General features: G+C 43.8%; 1 pseudogene; it reads right to left on the bottom strand.

The window, feature by feature from the left end:
- Positions 1 to 817: 817 nt before the first annotated feature.
- Positions 818 to 12,711, bottom strand: LOC105079701 (cerebral cavernous malformations protein 2 homolog; annotated as a pseudogene).
- Positions 12,712 to 23,528: the final 10,817 nt, after the last annotated feature.

Raw genomic sequence — 23,528 nt, 5'->3', positions numbered from 1 at the left:
CTTTTAAATGATTTATTTTCTCTCTTGTTTTTCTATTCTCTATCTCCACTATAATCTTGACTATTTCCTTCCTTCTACTCATTTTGTGTTTAGTTTATTCTTCTTGATTAATTGATTTGAGATATTTATTTTTAATATGGGCATTTAAAACTATACATTTCTCTGAGTATATACTTCATTGCATCACGTAAGTTTGGGTACAGCATGTATATGTTTTTTGTTTTCATTTGTTTTAAGGTATTTTCTAATTTGATTTTTGGGGGGGGTCCATTGGTTGTTTGTGTTGTTACTGTGGACGTATATGTGAATTTTCCAGTTTTTCTTCTGTTATGTCAGGGACACTTTCATGGGAATTTCTCTATTTCCTTGGGCAGAGGAAGGAATTCATGAGGAGACCAGAAAAAAGCAGAACAAAGTGGAATGGATTCTGGCTGCCTAGTCACAGAGCTACTTGTCTTCAACATTTAATAAAATAAGTTTATATTTTATTTAAATGACTCTCTCCAGCAATGACAGTGACAACTACAGAGAAACTTAAGTATTTATCCTACAATAGGGGAGAGAGGTAATAATGTAGCAGAGAGAGGGGTGGGATAACAGAAGAGGATAAAAGATAAGGAACAAAATTACAATCGTGTGGAAATTTGTATGGCCAAGGTGACATTGAAGATAATTTGGCAAAAGAATGGTTATGCTAGGGGTTTTAAACACTGGCTGTGCATTTCACTCAACTTGGGGAATTGATTAAATAATTTCCAGACCTTCACTCCAAACCACAGACCATGAAAAAAGGAAAAGACTGAAGACTTGGGTTTGTAACAAAATTTTAATGCAGTTATTCATCCAAAGATACCGTTTTCAAAAGTGAACACGGAAGCCATGAGTTCAACTTCTAGGAATGGTGAAGCAGATAATTTTAAACAATAAACACACTGAGTACTACTATAAAAATGATGCAAAACCTTTTAGTCTGTTGTAAAGCATCAGAGAACTAATAAAGAAGGACATTTTTAGCTATAATCCAGGAGCCTAACATTTGCTGCCTTTTTTTCCCTAGAAAAAAAAAGAACTTACCAATTCTATGAATGGCAGCAGAAATCCTGAGAAGATAAGCTAGGAACTGATACACCCAGTGGTCTCCGGGAAGTTCTCGAAGTGCTGGCTGTCCTTCTCAGGGATGAAGGGCCTCAGACTGAGCAGCAGGAACTGGCGGCCGTCCCCATGGAGCTGCTGCAGGTTGACGGAGAACTCGTGCACCGAGGCCCTGGCGCGGTGCTCGTGCAGCAGGGAGGCAAACTGCTGGGTCTCCTGTGATGACAGCTTGGCGTGCAGCGTGAGTGTGTAGTCCTGCAGCAGCTCAGCAGCCGTGGTGCTCAGCTCGCTCCCGCTGACCGTCCTGGCATGCGGTGCCATCTGTATGCAGAAGGACAAGGGCGAGACGCCCTCCATGTGCACTCAGGGAAGGAGAAAGTGCTGGCTTCTGTGTCATAGGGCTCCTTCATGTCCACCTTTGTGGGAGAGTCATCACTGTGAAGAGACAGGTGGTGGGTAGGGGTCGAGGCCCCATCAAATACGGCTCTGTCCAGGGAGTCGATGGTGGACTCTGGGTACACAGTCTGGAAGACTTGCAAAGCAGGGAGCACAGCTCTTCCGCGGCAACCAGGCAGCACGCCTCCATGGGCCCCACTCCGCTCTCCGACAGGGAGTCTGCGGCGAGGCCTCTGGAACTTTCTGCACACACACTCTGGCTGGGGGAGATGCCGGGGTCCCGGGCTGTCTTCAGGATCACCAGGTGTGAGGCGTCATCCTGCACACAGGACACGGCAGTGATGTCATGGATGGGGACCCTGAGGATGGTGTCCTCCCCATCCCTCCAGGCCAGCTTGACTTTGTAGGCAGGCTGATCACAGCATCATGCTCCTGGGTCAAGTGTCTGGAGCTGGTGGGCTCTCTCTGTACTGCCTATGAAACGCGGGATTTCGGTCCTACCGGAGGGATTCAGCTATCCTGCTACGGACATTAACTGCCCTAAGTACCTCATCTCCTTCTCAGTACAGTCGCTCAGCAGTCTGCTGGGCTCCACGCGCTCAGGCAGGGACAGCACCACAGTGTGCAGAGGGCACTTCTCTGTCATCTTCTCATGGGCTTTCTTGTCTCTACTCTTTTCACCTTTTAGGAATACTCGTTTAAATGGTGACTCAATTCCCGGCCCACTGGAAAGTCTGAGGAGGTATTCCTTGGGGGAATTCTGGCTCCTCCCCTTCTGCCAACAGTTACCGTGCATTCCCTTCTGTTCACTTCCGATCTTGCTGAAAAATACAGTCATATGTTAGCCCTCCCTCTTCTTGCCCTTCTTGCCCTCCTCTTCCATGTCACTGTGAGAGGCCCCTGAGGCGAGGCCCGGCCCGCCCCGGGAGCCATGCCCTGCCGTGGCTGCCTCATGCTCACTAGGTTCTCGCAGCCGCCATGGCTCCTGCTCCGCCCGCCTGGCTGCACTCTCCTGATTAATTTCTGTCTTATTAGACTTTCCTAGTAGCAGGAAATAAATGGCTCTTTCTAGCAGGTACATCAGAGCGGACAGAGACTCACGGACGTCTTTTTCTTCCAGCTCACTTTGGACTAAAGAAAGAATTGATAACACCCCTAAGGAATATCAACTTTATCATCATTTGAATATTAGGGGATCAGAGCTGTCCTGAAAGGATGCTTGAAAACATTAGCAAAATACAAAACAGGTGGAATGGCTCAATAAGAGGTGGACATTCCTGGAAACAGCTGGAAAATGTTACCTAGCACTACTATCAAACGGTGTGTCACTGGTCTGAAACATAACATCGGGTATTTTTATAGGCCTATATGGTCCTACTGTAACAATTAACACCCAGGAAAGCAGTATATTGATCCTTTAAAAAGATAAAAAGCATCTTCTTCGACCACGGAACAGAGAGAAAGATGATGCAATGAGAGAAATACAAGCTTCAGGATGGATTCAGCAATGACAGACTGAAAAGGGAAGGAAATTTCAAATAAGCCCCAAACTCAACACTCTCCCATATCTACTGAAACAATCAATAACAGCAGTCCCCTGACCTCAGTCACTGACCCAGGATAAATCCTTGTGACCCAGGTGAATCCTGCAGGTTTTATTCTCTATTTTGCAAGCCTGACCTGTGATCAGTGGCAATTTAGATATTAACTGGAGAAATTTATTTTTGTTTATTTTCTTTAGCTGTTCAGTTAACACTACTTGTTCTATAAATAAGACTACACTAAGCTTTGTTTTCTTCCAGGATTACTTTTCATCAGTTCTATTTAAGAATTTCCCTCTCTCTGAAACGCCACATTCTCTCACTATACATTTGTTCCCAATGACAACACGGCAGCAGGAGCATTCATTCCAGCCACTGGCTTAAAATCTCTTCGGTCAAATATGTGTAAATTATCTAATCCGTCAAGGTAAACTAGTCCTCTGCTACAGCAGTATTAGGAAGTCCCAACTTTATCTGTACAGCATAGAAAATAGTCATTTTTCTCAAGGGTTTAATTTTGGGCTTTTAACATGAATCAGTTTGCCAGTTATTAATAGTTCCCTCATTGGTTGCATCTCTGTAGTCAAATTAGAGATGAGGATTTTTAAACGGGTAGAAGACATGAGTGGACATGTCACCAAACCAGGTACACAACTGGTAAGTAAGCACATAAAGAGACACTACTGTCATAGTCACGAGGGAGAGGCGGAGTGAGACCACATGCAGTACCACTCACACCCTCTCCAGATGGGACAGAATCAAAAGGAGGTGTTGGGAAGGAGGTGAAGAACTGAAACACCTGATACCTGCTGACAGAGGGTAAAATGGTACTCTGGAAAATGGTTTGGTGCTTTCTTTAAAAATTAAAAACATATCAATCTGACAAAGTATCAAGGCATTAAAGCCAAAGGAAGTGAGGAACTGCTCTGGCCTGAAGGGGACCACACAGACAGGGGCTACGTGCACCATGCGCCCGCCAAGCAGGGGCCGAAGGGCAGGAAGCAGTCCCGGCTGGCGCGCCCTGCCCAACGCGCACGGCTGTGTTACGGTCCCACAGGGGTGCCGCGTGGGGTGTGCTGGGGAGACGGAGCACTGTACCAGGAACTCACTCTCATGACACAGAGAGAAACCTTCCTTATACTCTCTTTACACTATTTCTATACATTTAAGATTGCTGAAAAAATTTGTTAAATACACAGCATTTAAAACATCTTTATTACAGAAAAAAAAAATCATGGCCTCCCCTTTCCACTCTCTACTCTTTTAATCAAGTTCTGGTTTTCTTCACAGCACCTAGCAGCGGCTGAAGCATCATGTGTGCAGGATAGTCCGCCTCCCCCTCTGAGAGTAAATTCCTGCAAGCGCTGGGACCAGGTCTGGTCTCCACCCAGCTCCAGTGCCCGCACACTGGCCAGTGCACAGGGTATTCATGTTTGTTTGATAAGTTAACCTGCAGTCTTATTATGCTTTAAAATAAAATCATTTACCATCCCTTCCCCCCAAAACACACACACACATCACTTGCTCACAGAAACTCTAACCCTGTGTACCCAAAAGAAGTGAAAATGTATGTCCACATAAGAACTTAGAGATGAATGTTCATTGCACAATTATTCACAACAGACAAAAACTGGACACATTCCAAATGTCCATAATCTACTGAAGCCATCCAATTAATTACTGTTTGATGACAAAAAGCTCCAGAACTACTTGTCCTGGCAATAACATGGATGAATCTCAAAATATTATTATAGGTGAGGAAAACACCAGATAAAAAGCTTTTTGGAATGATGAAAATGTTCTAAAATGGCTTTGGTGATGACTGCACAACTGTAAATATGCAGTGAACTGAACATTTGAATTTTATGAGTTTTATACTATGTTGATATAGCTGTTTTAAAATAAAAAGCAGAGAACAAGGGACAGCCTCCTTCTGCTTGCTGTTTGGTCAATTTAAAAGAAAACCAGGATGGTATAAAGACAGGGATGAGCCTCTGAAGGGAGCTCGTTAACCTGAAGTAATAAAGTCCAAACTGCAGATGTGGGACCCGGACAGTCAGGAGCAGTGGCAGTCTCACACTCTTCCCCTGTGCCCAGCGCCTCCAGGCTGCCTCAAAGGGAACTCTCAGAGTCTCCACTGGACACCACCACCAGCACCCCCCCAGCACCCGGGCAGGAGGCTCTGGGAGTGCCTGGGCTTGGAAACCACAAACCCATCAGTGCCAGCACAAAATGCAAACTACAGCGAAAAAGTTTGAATGTGTGTAGAAGACTCTGGCCAAAAAAGAAACTTCACCTTCTGGGTTAAGATGTGCCACCCATTTTTCATTTCTCAACCATAGTTTTATGTCTTACAACAGATTATATAATTCTTAAATAGGGGGGACAATCATGTTACGGCTTCAAAGTCTCTAAAATTATTTTAGGGGGCATATGTAAGACAAAAGAAAAGTATCTGCTAACTGCAGGATCTGCTCAGAGGTGGTTTATCTTCATTTAATTATGATAAAAAGAACAACCCACTTTAAAAACAGGTTTGTGCATAAGCCATCTTTTTCAGTTTTCTAGATGCACAAAAATGGGAAGGGTCACTTAAAATCGAATGATTTATCAATAAACTCTAGAAAAAAGAAAAGAATATCTTAGACCTGTGTCTGTGATAAGTGCAATAAAAAAGAGAAATGAAAAGAAACTCTTTAGAAGGAACCTAAAGCCAAGGCCTGATCAAGCCTTTTCAATCCTTTCTCCAAGCCAGCCATCCACCGACCACGAGCTGCCTGGGGACCTGGTGCTTTGTTCACTGAAGTAGCTGAATGGCTAGTCTGTGTGCCAGTGCAGACACACACCACTTGCTGAATTAATTAGTAACTGGGAAGCCCAGGTGGAGTCAGCGGCTCTGTCCTGAATGATCTTATATCAGTGTTTTCACAGAGTGACACAGTAACCTATTTCCTTATCAGTCTGTCTCCAACAGGACCTGCAGCACCCCTCAGGGAGGCCGGGAACGGGACCAGGGCCTGGCAGAGAAGATGCTTTAACTGACAAATCTCACCGGGAGAGGGGGCTGCCCTAGCCCACACCGCTGTGAGACCCAAGCCTGACAGTCTCACTTCCGTGGACTCTGCTTTGCACTCCAGGACGAAGTCCAAGAGACTGAGGTGACAGACCCCAGCCCCACCAGGCCCACTCACTTCCAGGGAGTGACGACCAGAGCACTAACCCGAGGCCTAGGGCTCAGCGCTCACCTGTGTGTTTCACCCAATCCTCCGAGCCCTGAGGTGGGTATCGCTACCCCTTCTCCACAGGACAGAAGAACAAGCTCAGGTCACAGACAGGTGTCCAGAGCCCAGACTCTCACCCGCTCTATTGTACAGATGCCCAGCCACGGATCAGAACATGGGCCCAGATAACCTGTTCTGAAGTCAGTCAGTCGGTAGTGGGTTCCTGGATGTTTACTGTTAGGCTGCAGGACTCACATGTTATACATGTATCCAGTATTACAGAGATTGTAAAGAATGCCGCCCAGCTTGACTGCCACCTCCACACCACCAGAGACAGGAAGGCAGAAGAGCCCTAAAAGCCACCCAAAGCCCCTCTCCTGCTGAAACAACCAGTGGTGGACACTGGCCCAAGCTGGATCAGATCCTTTCCCTCAGGAGTCAGAGTGCTCTGAAGACACACACCTCTGGGCAGCTAGGGTCAGCTCTCTTCTGCCAAGTGCATGGGGATGTGGTAAAAGTGAACACAGAAAAAAAAAAACCAACAACAACAAAACAGCTGTGCAGAGATGCAGGCTGCAACAAGATTTTGTAAATGTAAAGAGGGAGGGGAGTAGCTGCCTTGGTCTCACTTTTAGTTCCTGGTTACGTCCATACCTGAAACTAACTGCTCTTCCTGTCCCTGCAACACCATCAGAAACAGCCCTGGATCTGAATCACAAACTCCCCAATTTCTACAGTTCATTTTCTACAAGCCGTGCCTCAAACGCTTTAGCACCCTTCCCCACCTTTCCCTCAGCTAGCTCCACGTCATTCTCCAGGTCCCAGCTTAAAGAGCACTTCCTCCAGGAAACCCTCCCAGACTACTCCACAAAAACTTTGCTCCACTTTTTATGGGTAGAAAAGGGAGCACTCTGCACCTCACCATATTCAGTAAATGGGATTACTTTACTGTTAGGCTGTAAACACCAAAGTGTAAAAACTACTTCAGTCCTATTGCTTAGCACACAAGCCAGGTACACGCTCAATAACGTTACTAAATGAATGAAAATCAAGAAACTGATGGGGGACAGAGGAGTGACAAGGATAAACACAGGTAAACACCCTTCTGAGAAATGTGAAGCTGCTTTGACCCTACCTCCCTCACCCCTTCCAAGTTTCTGGTTCCTCCCTCTTGCATCTCCACAACAGGCCCAAGCTGGTCATGACAATCATCTTTTTATACCTTGGTGCCAACAAACTCAGGAACCCAGGCTGCAGGAAGCACGTTTCCAGGTAACTCGCTGTAACACAGGAAAGTCTATAGTAGTTCAGGGGAAAAGACATTACTCCGTTTTGAGGTCTAAACAAATCTCAGTTCTGCTGTACATTTACTGGCTCTGAACCCTAGACAAGTTACCTGAGACCCAGTTTCCTTATCTGTAAGCTAAAAAAAAAAAAAAAAAAAAAAAACCTCAAAGGTGAATATGAAAATGAGTTTGAAACCATAGCACCTAAGGCAAGCTTCCAACTAACACTAGTCAGCTGGTCACGGTGAAGTCCACGCAGATCTCACCCCTAGACCCCACCCCCAGCTCCCACCAGCCATGGCCGGATTCAGAGCCCAGAGCCTGCCCTAAGACTGTGCACCTGAGAGAGAACTTGGAGAACATCCTGTTGGCTTTCCAATGTATGGGAGCCTTAAGAAGTGAAAGAGGAAACAGAAGCAAAGAGGAAGAAAGAGCATCTCAGGGTCAGGCGGGGGTGGGGGGCCGGGCAGAGCAGGCTGGATGCGGGGTCGGGTAGCTGGAGATGTCTGTCGGGGAATTTGGTTGTTTTCTACTTAGCAGGTACCTTACTGTGAGTAAGGTGAGGAATAAACTATACAGAGTTCCCGGAAAACTCAACTTCGATGCCTTTCAAAAACACCTTTTTACTTATGCTTGAGAACTGAGAACATACAACTTAAATTCAGCAGAATGGCATATATATTATAGCCAATTACAGCCACCACCAGGAGCACACTATTAGGGATGTTACTGACACCAAAATGAATTCTGTCTGCATTTTACTTGCACTCGAATCTGTTCAGAAACTCTGGATGTTCTGTTGCTCATGTGAGATGGCCTCCTCACAACTTTGAGCTCCAAAAACCATACAAGAGACATTTTTTTTTTTATTAAAAGTTACATTAACAGTTAAACCAGCACAACTAGGAATCTGGTCCGGAATGTCTGTAGAGGATTTATACTACTGCTGGTCCTGCCTTTCAAACAGGTGGTACCAAAACCCAGCAAAGTTCCGGGGAGGGATTGGAGAAGGGCTAGAGCAGAGAGTAACAAGGGCAAGGTCATGGAGGAGATGAATCTCAGAGAGAGGCAGGACCTGCCCAGGGCCCATCCATTCTTGGGTATGGGCTGGAGGGGAACACCACTGGCATCTTAACAGGACGCTTCTCCGGTGCAGGGACTGACTGCCGTGTGCGCACTGCATGTGGGTCACTGGGCACGTCCACCTCCACACCACATGCACACCGAAGGCCAGTAACACCTCCAATCAACGTAACAACAAAAAGCAAAACAAAATCCACATACATGTCAAAATGCCCCAGGAGACGGGAAAATCACACCCACTGAGTACCCCTAAGTAACCAGAAAGAAGACAGAACAAGCACAGAGGGTAGGAAGTCAAAGAGAGACAACAAGGGAAACACAAAATCTGATGAGGAGCCAGCAGAAAAAGGGCATCCTTCAGTGGTTTTCACCTACCAACTCAAGTCCCAGCTCCTTAGAAAACAAAGACCTTCAGAACTCAGCCCTACCCATCCCAGCTGCCTCCCCTCCAGCTCTCTCCCCAAGGTACCCACCCACACCCTCCCTTCCCAGACAACTCCTGGTTTCCCTGACCAGATGTGCCACGCTCAGACCTCTGTGCCCAGGCATGTGCATTCTGCTCTACCTGGAGAGCACGGCTCAAGGCAAACTCCCGGTCGTACATCCACACCCAGCGCCAAGGTTTGTGAAGCCAGACACAGGCAGCCCCACGCCACCTCGGCCTTCTGCCCTCACAGCCCTCCCCACGGGTCTTCTGTGCTCCCACCCAACTGCATCCCACTGTCTGCAGCAGGAGCTACTGAAGGGCAGGCGCCCCTTGAGTCCTTGCAGGGAACTGGTGCTCAATGAATTCTAAGTGAATGACCTTGCATGGAAGGTTTTTGTAAAAGGCTAACAAAGCAAATCACACAGAAAGCAGACAATAGATATTTTCTACTATTGAAAGCATGTATTTTTTTCAACTCTGATCTTTGGTTGAGCATCACTTAAGAACCAGACAGAGATGCTCTACCACTTCCTAGTTGGGTATCTGTGGGCAAATTAAGTAACCTCGCTGGGTCTCAAATTTCCACTTACTGAAAGGAATCACCCCTGCAATGTGGGTAAGAGGACTGATTAATATCTGCTTAAAATAAAACAAAAGTAACAGAAAGCGCTGACTAAATGGCAGTTCTGACTGGCCTGCCAGAGTCACAGACACCTTAACAGGACGAGACACTGTATCATCAGGAATGTCAGCACAATGGAATTTTGGTTAAAACTATGTTTTTAGGAGAGCTGAACGTCAACAAACCCAACAGTTTGTCCTCCCACTGAACCGTGCTCTCTACAGTCCTCACTACTGATCCCTATGACCACTGTGTCCCCCAGCTCCGCTGACAATGTGGACTCCCAGGTCTCTGGTCTCTGACCACACCTCCTCCTCCTCCTCTGTAGCTTGCCTGCTCTGGACACCTAAATTCAGGCATTCCTTCAGCTCAACTCACACGTTTTTTCTCATCTTGTCCCTTCTCAAGGCTTCAATTACGATCTCTATGGAGATGACCTCACAATCTCTCAGTCACATTCAGAACATGTTTCAAGCTGAATTTATCCAACATAGATACTTAATTAGATGATGAAACATACAACTTGAACTTCTCTCTTTCATACCATTTTTCCCTTTTCCCCAAGTCTTACACATCTCACCAGTCCTCAGCTTCCTCTTCCTTTTCCCACCTCTTAAAACTACTTGCTTGCCAAGGTTCCTTCTTCGCTCTTTTGTTCTGTCTCACTGCTTCTTAATCTCTCTGGGATAATGAACACTTTGAAAATGTACTGAACCCTACAGATTCTCTACTAAAGAGATAAACACGCATAATATATGCATGCAATATCACCTAACCTATGATCTCAAATAAGAATCTGTGTTCATCCACACCAGACTACCACTTACACAAATTTTCATCTCCAGATTCTACGTCCCTCTTATTTTCAGGATGCCTTCTGGATATAGCCTAAAGGGCCAACAGCATCCTAAACTTAACGAGTCCAAACCAGAACTCACTATTTCTCCTTAACAAACCTCCTCTGCCTACAGCATTCCTCCTCTAACAAGGAATGTTACAGAAAGGAACCACCATGCCCCTAAGCTAGAAGCCTTGGAATTAACAACCTTCCCCATACCACATCACCAGGTCCTGTCTTAGAATCTCTCCCAAATCCAAATTCCTCTTCAGCATCTTACCCTGTAAGACCTCATCATCCTTTGATTCATCCCATACCTGCCATGATGAAAAGTCCACTACTCCTCTGACAAGACTCCGTTACTGACTCTAACATCTCCATCTTCCATGCCACTACATCACTTCACCTCCAGAAGGTCACAAAGCCTGATTCTCCACCTCAGTTTTCTCCTGTCATTTCCACCAGTGTTCATGTAGGTTCTCCAAAAAATCTCAAAACTGATCATGCGCCTGCTTCTTCTCAAAAACTCTGATGCTTCTCCATCGCACAGATATAAAATCAAACTCCGTTCTGCCTACAGAGTCCTCCACAATTTGCCACCTAAGTCCTTTTCCAGGATTGGATTCCACAGCTTAGATTGTCACTTGCACTTATTGTCTTCCTATCAAAACCACACCCACTCGGAAAGGCTCAATTCAGACTCCACTCTTTATATCCTCTACATAATGATTAGGAAAGAACTTTGTACAGAAAAGGCAAAATTCCTACTGAACAGATTCAGAAAATGAAAAAAAATTTTCTTCCTCAAAATCTTTAAGTCCTTCTGGAAACATCAAGCTTTAAAAAATATCAGTGACTCAAATATTATTAACATTTCAATCAAGAAATCAAGAAGATAAAATAAAATAAAAATAGACAAAAAACAAATTTCTTCTCTATAGCACAGGGAACTATACTCAATATCTTATAGTAACCTTTAGCGAAAAAGAATATGAAGCCAAATATATGTGTATGTACATATATGTATGACAAACTATGATGTATACCAGAAATTGACACATTGTGACTACATCTCAATTAGAAAAATTAAATAAGTTAAATATATCAGTTATTTAAATATCATTAATATTTCAATCAAGAAATCCTTTATAAACCCAGCACTGTTAACCAACATTTACTAAATACTAATAAAGCACAATATGGATTAAACTTATATTAAATATCATCAACCTGAAGATTAAAAGCTATCATCTGGACCCAGGATTCCAATCCATTATTTGTACTTGGATCTTACTTAAGAAAGGGAAAAAAAAATTACACTAAGACTTGACATTTCATCTAAGAGAGACATGTCATGTAAGTTGACAGCCGTGATAGAAAGTTATCAGATCTAAATCAACTTAAGGCTAGGAAAAATTGTTAACAGATTAAAAAAAAACAAGAACAAAAAACTTCTCAACTGACATGTCATGAAACTAAGGACTTTTCTCAGTACACATTTAAGCATTAATTTCTTCTAAGGGCCTGGACGTGATGGGCAATTTCCACTGGCGCCAGGGAAAGTGCTGAACCAAAGCCGCTCATGGAAAACGCAGACGAGGGCGGCAGACAAGACAATGATTTCAGGGCTGTGCACACAGGCCCCTGCCAACCGCTTTCCAGACTGCGGCTGCGGCTGCAAGCATCTGAAGGACTTCCCAGCTTCACAGTGGGACGTCAAGGGTTAGGCTGCGAGGCCAGCACACAGGGCTGGGGAGCCTTGTTCCCTTTCTGGGGGGGTCCCTGGGTGCCGGGCTCCCGGCCCCTACCCCTCCCCCCCCCCCGACACCCGCGGCGCATGGACGGCGGGACAGCCCGACTGGGGTCGGGGCCGGGCTCGGGATTGGGGTCTCGGGGCCGGCCCGATGGCTCAGCTGCGTCCGCCGAGGCCAGGCGGGGGCGGACACTCACCACAGCGCGCTGTGGGAGCCCTCACCCAGATCGCAGGTTGCTGGAGCGCGGCCCGTGTTGAGCACCTGCCCGCGGACCACCTCGGGGCCCGCGCCCGCCTCCGCCATGCCGGACACGAAGCTCCGTGGCCGCCGCCGCTGGCGGTTGGGAGCAGGGCCGCCCCCCCCACCCCCCGGGGAGACCCGCAGAGCCGCCACCCACTTGACCAACTGCCGCCTGCCCACCTGATGAAGTGACCATTGGGTGGGCGGAGGGAGGGGCCCAGCAGAGGAGGGTGCAAGGGCGGGGCTGGGCAGTGCGCGCGGATTGGCTCTCGTGGCCTGTGGGCGGGGCCGCGTGCTTAGGGCGGGGACACATGTATAAGCTGCTGTCTACCCAGATTTCAGAGTAATAGTGGGCCTATATTAGAGGTAGGTAACCAAGATCATTCAGAAGTCAGGTGGCAGGTCAGGTCTGAAGATAAACATTTGGGAGTCACCAACATGTAGAAGGATTCTGAAAAGGATGAGCTCACTTCAGTGGATACAATAAACAGAGACTAAAAAGGGTCTAGCATTAAACTCTGCAGGTCTTTCAAATGTCTGTGTAGGTCAGGGAGAACTGAAGCGGGAAGTGAGTACCTCCACGTCCTCATTGCCTTTCATCTATTTCCATGTCCTGTTCTTTCTGCTAAATCCTCTCCCTCTTCTTTACCTGCCAAACTCCTATTTATCTAGAACAGCTCAAAGCTATGTCCTCTAGAGATTTCCTCATACTCTCTGATGGACAGTTGACCATGCTCCCCTCAAATTACCACCAATTGAGTAGCTTAAAACAACAGAAATGTCCTCCCTCTTAGTCCTGGAGACCAGAAGCCTGAAATCCATGTGTCAGCAGGATGGGGCTCCTTCTAAAACCCGGAGGGGAGGTTTCCCAGTAGCCTGACGCATCCCTTCTAGAGGCCCCAAGCACTCCTCGGCTTGCAGCAGCGTCCCTCCAGTCTCTGCCTCCATCTTTCCAGGGCCTTTCTCCCTTGTGTCTGTGTCTCTCCTCCCTGTGTCTGTTATTAGGACAGTTGTCTTTGGATTTAGGGCCAACACTGACCACCCAGGATGATCTTATCCCTGGAGTCTTAGTTTAATTTTACTAGCAAATGTAATTTGGTTAAAGAATTGGTGTTTGGTAAAAAAGACAACCTTTGGTAATACGGTAACAGTCAATGGTTCTGGGATGAGAATGGAGGCATATCCTTCTGGGGACACTATTCAACCCACTGCCCCTCCTTTGAGTTTATTCATCTCTTTGTAGTTATCATCAATACAGCACATGATGGAGACACGTAAGTTTCTACTCCAATGAAACATACACCCTCTACAGGGAAGATCTCTCTCCTAGGGGGAGACAACTGGTTGGGAAAGCAGAAATGATTACTCTTTTTATGGCTAAAGTACAGATATACACTAAGTACATAAACTAATATACTGCATGTCTTTGATACTGAAATTTAGTAATAGGGGGAAATTAGGAAAAAAATGTCGAAGAGGCCTTGGGATGGGAGATGGGGGTTGATGGTGAAAAAAGAAGTTTGAGAAACACTGACCTGGAATATTCTTGCCCAAATGTAGTTCCCATGCCCCTGTAATTCCCATACACAGCCCGTCTTCCCACATGTGTACTCACACACTAACCATTCCAACAGCACCAGCAAAGGGGGCCAAAAATACAAAATATGGCTCGGATGAGTAAGCAGCAAACATACTTGCCATTCACAAGTTCCTAGATGTGCATTTAAGATTTAACTGGAGCCGCCAGCGCAGCCTCCAGTGAGAGCCCAGGCTAAGCCCTCCTCACCCCCCAGTGAACCTGCCCTAGGTCTGCCTCTGCCCCATGCCCACACGATGAAAGCATTTTGAATTATAAACTCTTAACAGGCACCTATTTAACCACTTAAAGTCTCAAAATCTAACGATTTGAAATATCATAACTGCAGCCATTTCTCCCTTGAGAACTCTATCATATTTAAACAGAATTTCAGTTACCAGAAAAAACTCTTTATAGACAGGAAAAGGGAGGGGTAGTGATGGGGTGGGAAATGTACTGATTTAATGTTTTATCAAGAGGAAAAGTGAGTGGAGAGAGAGGCTTGCAGATCATCAGTCCCCAGTGTGGTGAATTTAGTAAGGCAGAGAGCAGTGCAAACTGGAAGACTTAAAAGTCCAAAGTTTAAACATCGCTTTTGTTTTCCCAAGCTCTAGATATTAATAACACCTTTGTGCAAATTATAAGTCTTCCCTTTTGGGAAGACAAAGGGGAAATTAAACATTTGCATAAATCAATTGATTGCAATTCTGATGGCATTTCCAGCTACCTTTCCTCTGTGCCATGTTCCTGGACCTACAAAAGACATGACCTCATTACACGGGACGTCCCTCCCACTGCACGGTGTTGGAAACTCTCACTTTCCATCCCACAGCACCTACGTCTCTTGTTCCTCCTTACAGTAGCTGCAGGTGCTCTGGTCCATGTCCCCATCACCGTGTTCCTGAAATGCAACTACTCACTCACTAGCCTCTCTGGTTTTAGTCTCTCTTCTCCAAGCCATCCAGAATGCTTTCTCTCTACTGTCTACCAGACTCTTTTCCATCATGACAATTCTCTGCTCAGGAATCATCTTGGGGTCCCCTGCTTCCTATAAAATGAAGCCTAAGTCCCCAGCTGGGTTCTAAGGGCTCTCCACATGTGCTGGGACATCCCCCATGTCCTCTTCTCCTGGGCACTTGCCCTTCTCTGTGGCCACTTCAGAATCTTCCCTACGCCCTGTCACAAAGTCACCTCTTTATCTCCAGGGATCCATCATTTCCCCAAAGTGCCTTCTCCTTTCCTGCTGTTCACCCTACTCTCTCCTCTCCCTCAAAGTCTGGCTCAGACCCCACCTTTGTCACAAGCTTTGGACATTCCCGCCAGTCTTGAGAAGGAGGTTTAACGCTGAACCCTGTTCTGCCCCAGAACTTCATGCCTAGCATCCAGCAAGGAGCTTCCTATCTTGCAAAGGAATGAGATGTCACATTACATGGTATCCCTCACAGGCCTGTACCAGATAGTAAGAAATAGTGTTGGGGTTGCTTTGTTCATATAATATTTCCACCAGTAGAACATCATTGACCACCATTTATTAAGTATCTACCACTTGCCAGCTTACATAGGAACTTATATCCTTTAATCCTCAGCTTTCATAACAGGATGCTCATAAGAAGAGTGCTCTACCCCTTGTGACAAAGCTATACATTCAACTACTCTGAACATAGAAAGCAGAGAGAAACTGAGTCGTGTACTTCCACAAACATATTTTCAGACTCAGTAGGACCTTTCATACTGTACGTTGTTTGATATTAGAGTTCATATTTCCTCTGACCAGTAAAAATATATGGTATATGCATTAAAAATATGGAGACTATTATAACCTTGCCTTTCTTAAACTTTGCCTTTCCTGGCAAGATTTAGGTTAGTGTTTTCCTCGTGCTAAAATTAGGGATTGAATAGTACAAAATAAAAATTTTGAAACCTTGTGCTTATAGAATAACAATCATAAAAATGAGAATTCTTTTTTAGCAGAAAGGCAAATTCTACTCTCACCGCAGATTTCCCAGATTAATAACATATTTTCTTCAAAGAAAGAAATATCAATGGGACAACATTGGAATGGTAGGGGGGGGAATTGCAAGAGGGAAGATTATAATAAGAAAAAAACCAACAACCATAAACATTCAGTCTGGTTCCAGTTGCAACCTGAGTCTTAAGTGGCCATGGAAAGAGAGCTTGCTGTGGAAGTAGAATTCAGAGTCTGGTTCTAACTAGAACCCTCAAGGCCACTTCAGCCTAAGGCCAGGATAGAATCCAGTTCAACTTCATAACTCTGCACCACTGGAATTCTTCCATTCCAGGTGTGTCTAAGTCAAACAGTCATCTGACCACCTCCTGTGAGGGTCTGAGATGCTGGACAAAACACTGGGATGGGTATGATGTGTTCCCAGGCTGTAAGAAGCTCATGTTTTATTAAGACACACAATAGTGGACACATAATTTTATGTAGGAAGTGCTCTGAGGACACAGAGAAGGGAGCTGTCTGCTTAGAGGAATGAAAACAAACCCAAAAGCTAAACACTCTTAGACATGAGTTGGGTCTTGATTTCAGACCTTTGGGATTTCTCTGAGCTTGAACTTGGGTGGGTATTGGGTACCCACCTATACTGTCCCTGCACCCCCACGTGGAGAAGCAGCTCTGTGTCATGTTTTTGGTTTCAGGAGCAGAGACGTGAGCCAAGAGAAAACACTTGCAGGAAGGGAAGGGGCTCACCTCTCCCCTGCTGGCTCGTGGCTGGGTGTCTGGGCTTCAGGTTGAACTGGCCTGGAACCTCTGGGGACCTCTTCTCCAAGAGGAAGTCCTCCTGGAGGGGCGGAGAGGTGGAGTCCTCCAGCTCCTGTGGCAGGAGCACACTAGTTTGAAGATGGCTCATTTTAATTCCATATGGATGTCCATGCCCTGTGTGCAGATAAACTAAATATAGATTCAGGCTGCTGCTGATGGGTGTAATCAAACCCACCTTACTATGAGCATGGGCACCAAACTGATGTGGCTGCCGTTCTTCTAGGGCTTCTGGATAAAGAAGTCTGTGCCTCCTAAAGGAGCGTGAAGTGCGCTGTCATGAGGGACACCCTGCAAAAGCAAGGTGACCAAGCAGAAGAGTTTGAAAAGTAAAGAGAAAGCTGTTCTCAGACATGGTGCTTGGCTTGGAATGTGCAGCTCCGTCAGTGCTTCGCACAGCGTTGACCTCCCCTGTGTGTCCCTCTGAGGGTGTCGGAGGTCTCCTAGTTTCTGCCTTGGCAGACTCACTAGATCTGTACATCTTAGGCAAGTTGCTGGCCTTACATCCCTCCTTTTAAATGCTTACCCCCACATAGACTCATAAGGGCTAAAGTAAATATATTAATAAACATTGGTGCTTAATACTTTTTTACAAAATTGGACTGTGTGTGTTAGGAATTGCTGTGTTCTCTATTGCCTGACACATGTCAGTTCGACAAACAGATTTCTCATTTTGTCAGTTCAATAGTCAGCACTATGCAAGAGCAGCAGGTGGTTTGTCTCTGTGTTTCCCTCCCACTGCTGCCTTCCCGTCAAGGGGGCCCTGCCTGGGAAGGAGCAGAGATGAGGCTTCACAGTGTTGGAAACGCAGAAGCAACGTGCAAACAGTGTTTACAGAACCGAAAACTTCACTGGAAATCACTGGGACTTGCCAAATGATTTGTTTTGCTCATTCATGCCTTACATTTCTTCCTCTCCATTGAATTCTTAAGGACCCTATTCATTGATGTGGGTTTCATTTTTTAAGAAAAGAATGAATGTTTCTTGTCTTTTGTTCAGATTATTAAATATAACTTGGGGAGCTCTTGCCTTTGCTTTTCATGTGGGGCAAATGCAATTTCAGTGCTCTGGTCAGAACAAAAATCATGGTGACTGACAACTTTTAATACAAAGGAAGTTTCCATGACAGCAGTAAAAGACAATAAGCTGACCAGGATAACCAGGAGCTTGTCCACAATTGCGAATTCAGAGCATGTAAAAAATGCCTGCAGAGTGACCGCTAAGGTGTCATCATGAATGACGGGCTGTTAGGGTTTCTTAGAGCAGCCGTGGTGTGTGAAGCCGTTCTAAGGCTAGAAGTTGTCATCTACAATATTATAACTAAATTAATGCATTTTATTAAAATAAATATGCTTAAGTGGTCAGTGTTTTTTCTTTCAGTTTATTGCTGACTAACATTTACAAAGATGTCAACATTAAAAAAAAATCATGATGTAGTTGAGGGACTTTTGTCCTCAGCTATGTACTTGGTGACCCCCATGTATTCTAAGACAAGGAATATACATTTCATAGAAAAACCTTGGTGGTTTGGATTTTCCAGATCACTTGAAAATGTTCTTCAGATCACTTGAGAAAGAGTAATAGCCCCATAGGATTGTAGGATTGATTTTAAAAAAGAAAGAAAGATACTGCATGTAAGAGGGAATGCTCTGAGGTTTCCAGCAGAAGTCAGTGTTCCCATTACTGTATTGTGGGGTCGGCTGCCAATCCTGTCCTTACCCTTGTTTTAATCCCTCTGTTTTCACCGAGCTTCCCACACAGATTTGCTGATCCAAGAATAAGTATCAGTATTTTAGCTAATTTACTGTAATAACTATTTTAGAAGTGTGATCTATGTATAGAAAACCTGAGAGCAGTGTTGATGAACTCAGCCGGAGAAACGGCAAAGTACAGGTGGTTTAGGCTGTGAAGACTTGAAGGGTCTGGATGTCATTGTTTCATTTTCTTTCTGATGCTGAGAAAAGTGTTGTGCACAAACAGGTGTTAAATAAATATTGGATTCAGAGGTATGGCTGGATTTTAGAAGGTCTTGTAAAATAGAGTCTACTTAGTGGTTAGGAAGTGGAACAGAGGACTTTAAAACAAATATGAAAAATAATGTGAGGAAAAGATATTCCAATTTGTGTTGTTTTCATGGTTATTTAATTAAGTAAATAAGTAAATAAATAAATAACGTTTTCAAGATAGCTGTTTGTCAAGTATAAAAGTAGAGAAGAAAAGTTCACATTTCTCTCCCCAAGTAGACCATAAGCTGCAGAATGAAGAGATGTTATCCATGCCTGGGATAGAGTTAGTGCCTGGGATTATTGAATAAATGTATGAATGACTGTTGCACAAGCTTTTCACTTTTATGGGTATTTAAGCCTAAAACTGATTAACTGTTACTTTGAGACTTTAGGGTTACAATTTGTTATGCAATCAGCCCACCTTGGGTTTTTCCTGACACTTCCCAATGAGTGGGTATGAGGTCTCATTCTTGCCAGAACTGACCCACAGCTGGACATCTGTCTCAGAGCCCTTGGAGACAAAAAGAGTATGTGTCACTGCATGTCTTTCCCAGTAGGTACTTGAAGAACACATTTCCTTAGCATTTCTGTATTTCCAAAAAGAAAGAATTTGGACCCATATGACTGCTCTTTGATCCAGGGGAGTGGTACAGATTTTGAGTTAACAGTGCTGATATCAGTAATAACTCCTGGTCCTTCTTGCAGCCTCCAGCAGACCATCTGAGATTCTTGTCCCTTTTGATAAAGTCTGAGGATCTATGGAACCACAGTGCAAACAGCCCCTTTACTTTGTGGGTGGTCCATGGCATAAAAAAATCATGGTAATGCCCCTTCTCTATGGAGGAAATGTCTAATATCAGGAGTCCTCCCTTCTGCTGTCTCCAGACTCCTTGGAGAATGTTGGCTTTTCCTTTAAATGTCCCTGCCCAGATAAGCATGTTGTCCAGAGCCACATACTTTGCCAAGACTGTTCTTCAGCAAGAAAAACTTGAAAGGCAGCATTAACTCAGCATCTGTGAGCAAAAGGAAAGAAATACACAAGAGGCCTTGAGATGGCAGGGTAAAATCAGCCCTGTGGCTTTGGTGCTGACCAGCCCTGCGCCAGGGAGACAAGACACAAGGACTCTGACCTAGAGAACAAGTGAGATGCAGAAAACACTCTCCTAGCAGAAACCCTGCCTAGAAATACTGGAAATTTCATTTGAAACAAGTTTAATTTACAAGGACTGCTGTATTATTTTAAAGAGTCCTCCAGGGGAAGGTAAAGCAAAAAATGTTTGAAATAGTGTTGGTTGCAGGTACTATCTTTGTCATGTCACAATAGCAGGATGTTTTCCCATTTACAGAGAATGTTATATAAGCAGCTATGTTTCCTTCAATTCTGTCCATCTGAATGTCAGTTCCCTTCTTTTTCTTCCTGTTGCACAACCTCATCCTCAAATATAGCCACCTCTTTTGCCAATAAATTTTCCAACAGCTCACAGCAGGTCTAGCAAAACATAAAGGAGCAGACACTTGAAAGCAAAACAAGATGGAAGTGATGTGTACACAAATGTCCCCAGATCCGTGGTCTTATTCACAACTTGTCTCCTTTACCAATTCGCAAGAGGCATTAGTCATCTTGTTCTCAGGACCTGCCTCAATGGGATGTAGCTTCTAGCCAGGTGGTTTTATGTCAAAATTTACAGCAAAGCACTTCATTTAGGATCTATCATGCCAAGATTGAGTCCTCAGGTGACAATCAGCATAAATGGGGATGGGATGGGAGGTATCAAGGAAGAAGATACAGAAAGAACAGTCCAATGGAGGAGGGAATATTTAGAATCTTATAAATATTTTGTTGTCTCTTGTATAATGTATACAGTAAAGAGAATGTTATTAGCACTCTAAAATTACAGCCTGAATTCATTGTGCTATCACTTTCAATTCATTCAGAAATTTATATGGGAATACAAGAATAATATTGTTGTATAGGTTGATAATCTAGCTTGCTGCTTTCAATTTCTCATTTCAGGAAGACAAAATGTGACCTATCTGTAATAGTCAGCCATCTCACGATGGGAGGTACATCATGAACACACACACACTCAAGAATCTCAAAAATAAAAGTTGGTTTTTAACCAAAAAAAACTTGGAAGTAACTTACAGTTACTCCTAGCATTGGAGTGGCATGTTGATTACATCATTCACTGTGTGTGAGTTCATTATTGTTACAGACTGTAAAAAGAAAAGAGAGAGAGAGAGAAACATTGCTCTAAATTAAAAAAATTAAAACAGGTGAGTAAATAATTAATGTCAATTATCCATATTCTAAAGGCAAAGCTTGTATTCAGGCAGGGACAAAGTACAGCACATGTAGAGCACAGCCCCCTAGTTACAATTTATTTTCATTTCTTTATATATCATGAAGCTAGTAGAAAGCATTTCAGTAAAACAGGTGTTTCTTTTAAAGGATTTGTTGCACACAAAATATGACAGCTTAAGCTAGAAAGAGAGGCTGAGAATTCCCAGAGGGCACATGGGCTATTTTTGAGCACCTCAAAGCTGGTTCAGTTAATGACACAGTGGGGACATGAATGGTCAGTGTTAAATTTGCTGAAAGTCATAGATGTCTGGTGGTTATATGAAAGAATATCCTTATTCTTAAGACACATTTAAGTGTTTTAGGATAAAGGGCCATGGTGTATACGTGACTCTCAAAAATGTTAGACACACACACACAGAGTAATGGAGGGGACAGCAAGAAATAAGGCAAAATGTTACTAAATAGGTGACCCTAGGTAAAGGATAAATGGGTGATCTTTGTATTATTTTTATTTTTTTTTTTTGACTTTTCTGCAAGTTTGCAGTTATTCCAAATAAAACATCACAGGAAAAAAAAAAAACTGGAAACAACACAAATCACAATGTACGTAAGTAGTGGTACAGTTAGAAAAAAAAGTTTAATTCCAATAGGAAATGCCTGCCTGTGAAAACCTCTTTATTACAACCCAGTATAACTGTTATTAGAAGGATCCAGAGACATAGTACAGACACTTTACAGGCACTTTCTTTCCATGCTTAAGTGCTGTCGCTGTGGTGGGTTCTTCTTGCTTCATTTTGCCTAGGATTCACTTTTTATAGATGCAAAGACACATTTTTTTCCAGGAAAATACATGCTCCCACGTAGTACTTTCTAAATACTCTCTCCTTCCCCTCCCTTCCTTTCTCCCTTCCACTCCCCTCATCTTCTCTTTCTATCAGTTTCATTTTGCTAAGTCAGGATCCTGGAATTTAATTTACACAGGCACAGTCTTTGATGTCCTCAGTGCAGATTTTGAGGGGGATGCATTTTGGCTGGTCCTTCTCTTTGGCTAGATTGATGTACTTAATCGAATCCAATAATAACCCAAAGTGAAGTCAATGAATTAGCTATTAGCTTATTTCAAATCAATGTATGTTGCTAATGTTTTAAATATACTTTAAATATACTTATATTTTTAAAAACATATGAATAGACTCAGTAAAATCAAATCAGGGGCTGGGAGAAAATATGCAGAAATATTTCAGGAAAATAAGACATGACCCAGAAAATAACAGGTTGCCTTGTCATGTAAGATTAGGGCAGCAGGTCCAGTCCTCAAAGCTTCTCCTGCCTAGATTGGAGGGCCCAGCACCTTCCTGGGTTCCCAGGGAGGAAGGAGCAGTTGCTCTGAGAATCACTCCGTACAGTAAGTAACCTGCACTTCACGGACGTTTAATATATATTTTGAGAATCATGTTAGCTTTAAGCATTATGGTGGAGAGAAGGGGAAGAGGAGAGTGATATCCAGGAAAAGCAAAAATAACCAGAACTACATGTAAACAAGAGACCATAGTTGCAGTAGCAGCCAGGGTAAATCTTAAGTTGTTTGAGGGTAGTCTGTCAGTTCCCACCAAGGAGAGGAAGAAAAGTGTGGGGGGCACTGCCTTGAAGAGATTTGTACTCTTATCATGGATTAAAATTTTGAAATACGTACACTGACAAAATACCTTTGAAGTAACGAGTGCCATTTTTCCTTTCATTTTGAAGAACTGCAATACTAAAGATTAGGAGAAAAAATTAAACTACATAATATACTTAAACTAATATATTAAACACTGTTCCAGATACAAGTATCAGCACACAGTTGTTACTGATGTGAACACGTGTGTAAGTTATACCCTTCTCATAACTGGGCTTGTGATGGACCCCGCTCTCATAAGCAGTATTACAGCTATGGGAAGCAGGTCTTGAAGTGGAAGAGCAGTTGGCTTGGAATTTAAACACCTAACTGCAGCTCTATATGATGCAAGCTGTGTAATCATGGGCAAGTCACTTAACCACTCTGAGCTTCAAGTTTCAAAACTGAAAAAGGGTTAATCATACCTCAAGAGTGTTCATGGAGCTGGAGGTGCTATTTGCAGATAAAGAACATTAATATTTGAGTTAAATCATATGTAGGAATTGGCATTTGAATGGAATTCTCTTGTCCCTAAACCAAGAGTATCTTTTTATGAAAAAAAAACCTACAATGTTGTATTACTTTATGTGTATTAGCATATAGCAAATTATAATAAATTAAATCAGTTCATTACTATAATCCTTTGATTAAGATCAATCCAGCTACTGCTAAATTATTAAAGGTTATTATTGTATCTGCTAA

Source organism: Camelus bactrianus, chromosome 1 (genome assembly GCF_048773025.1).
Source record: "Camelus bactrianus isolate YW-2024 breed Bactrian camel chromosome 1, ASM4877302v1, whole genome shotgun sequence".
NCBI classification, from domain to species: Eukaryota; Metazoa; Chordata; class Mammalia; order Artiodactyla; family Camelidae; genus Camelus; species Camelus bactrianus.
Note: the sequence above shows the minus strand (reverse complement) of the source record. Positions and strands in the feature narration are given on the sequence as shown.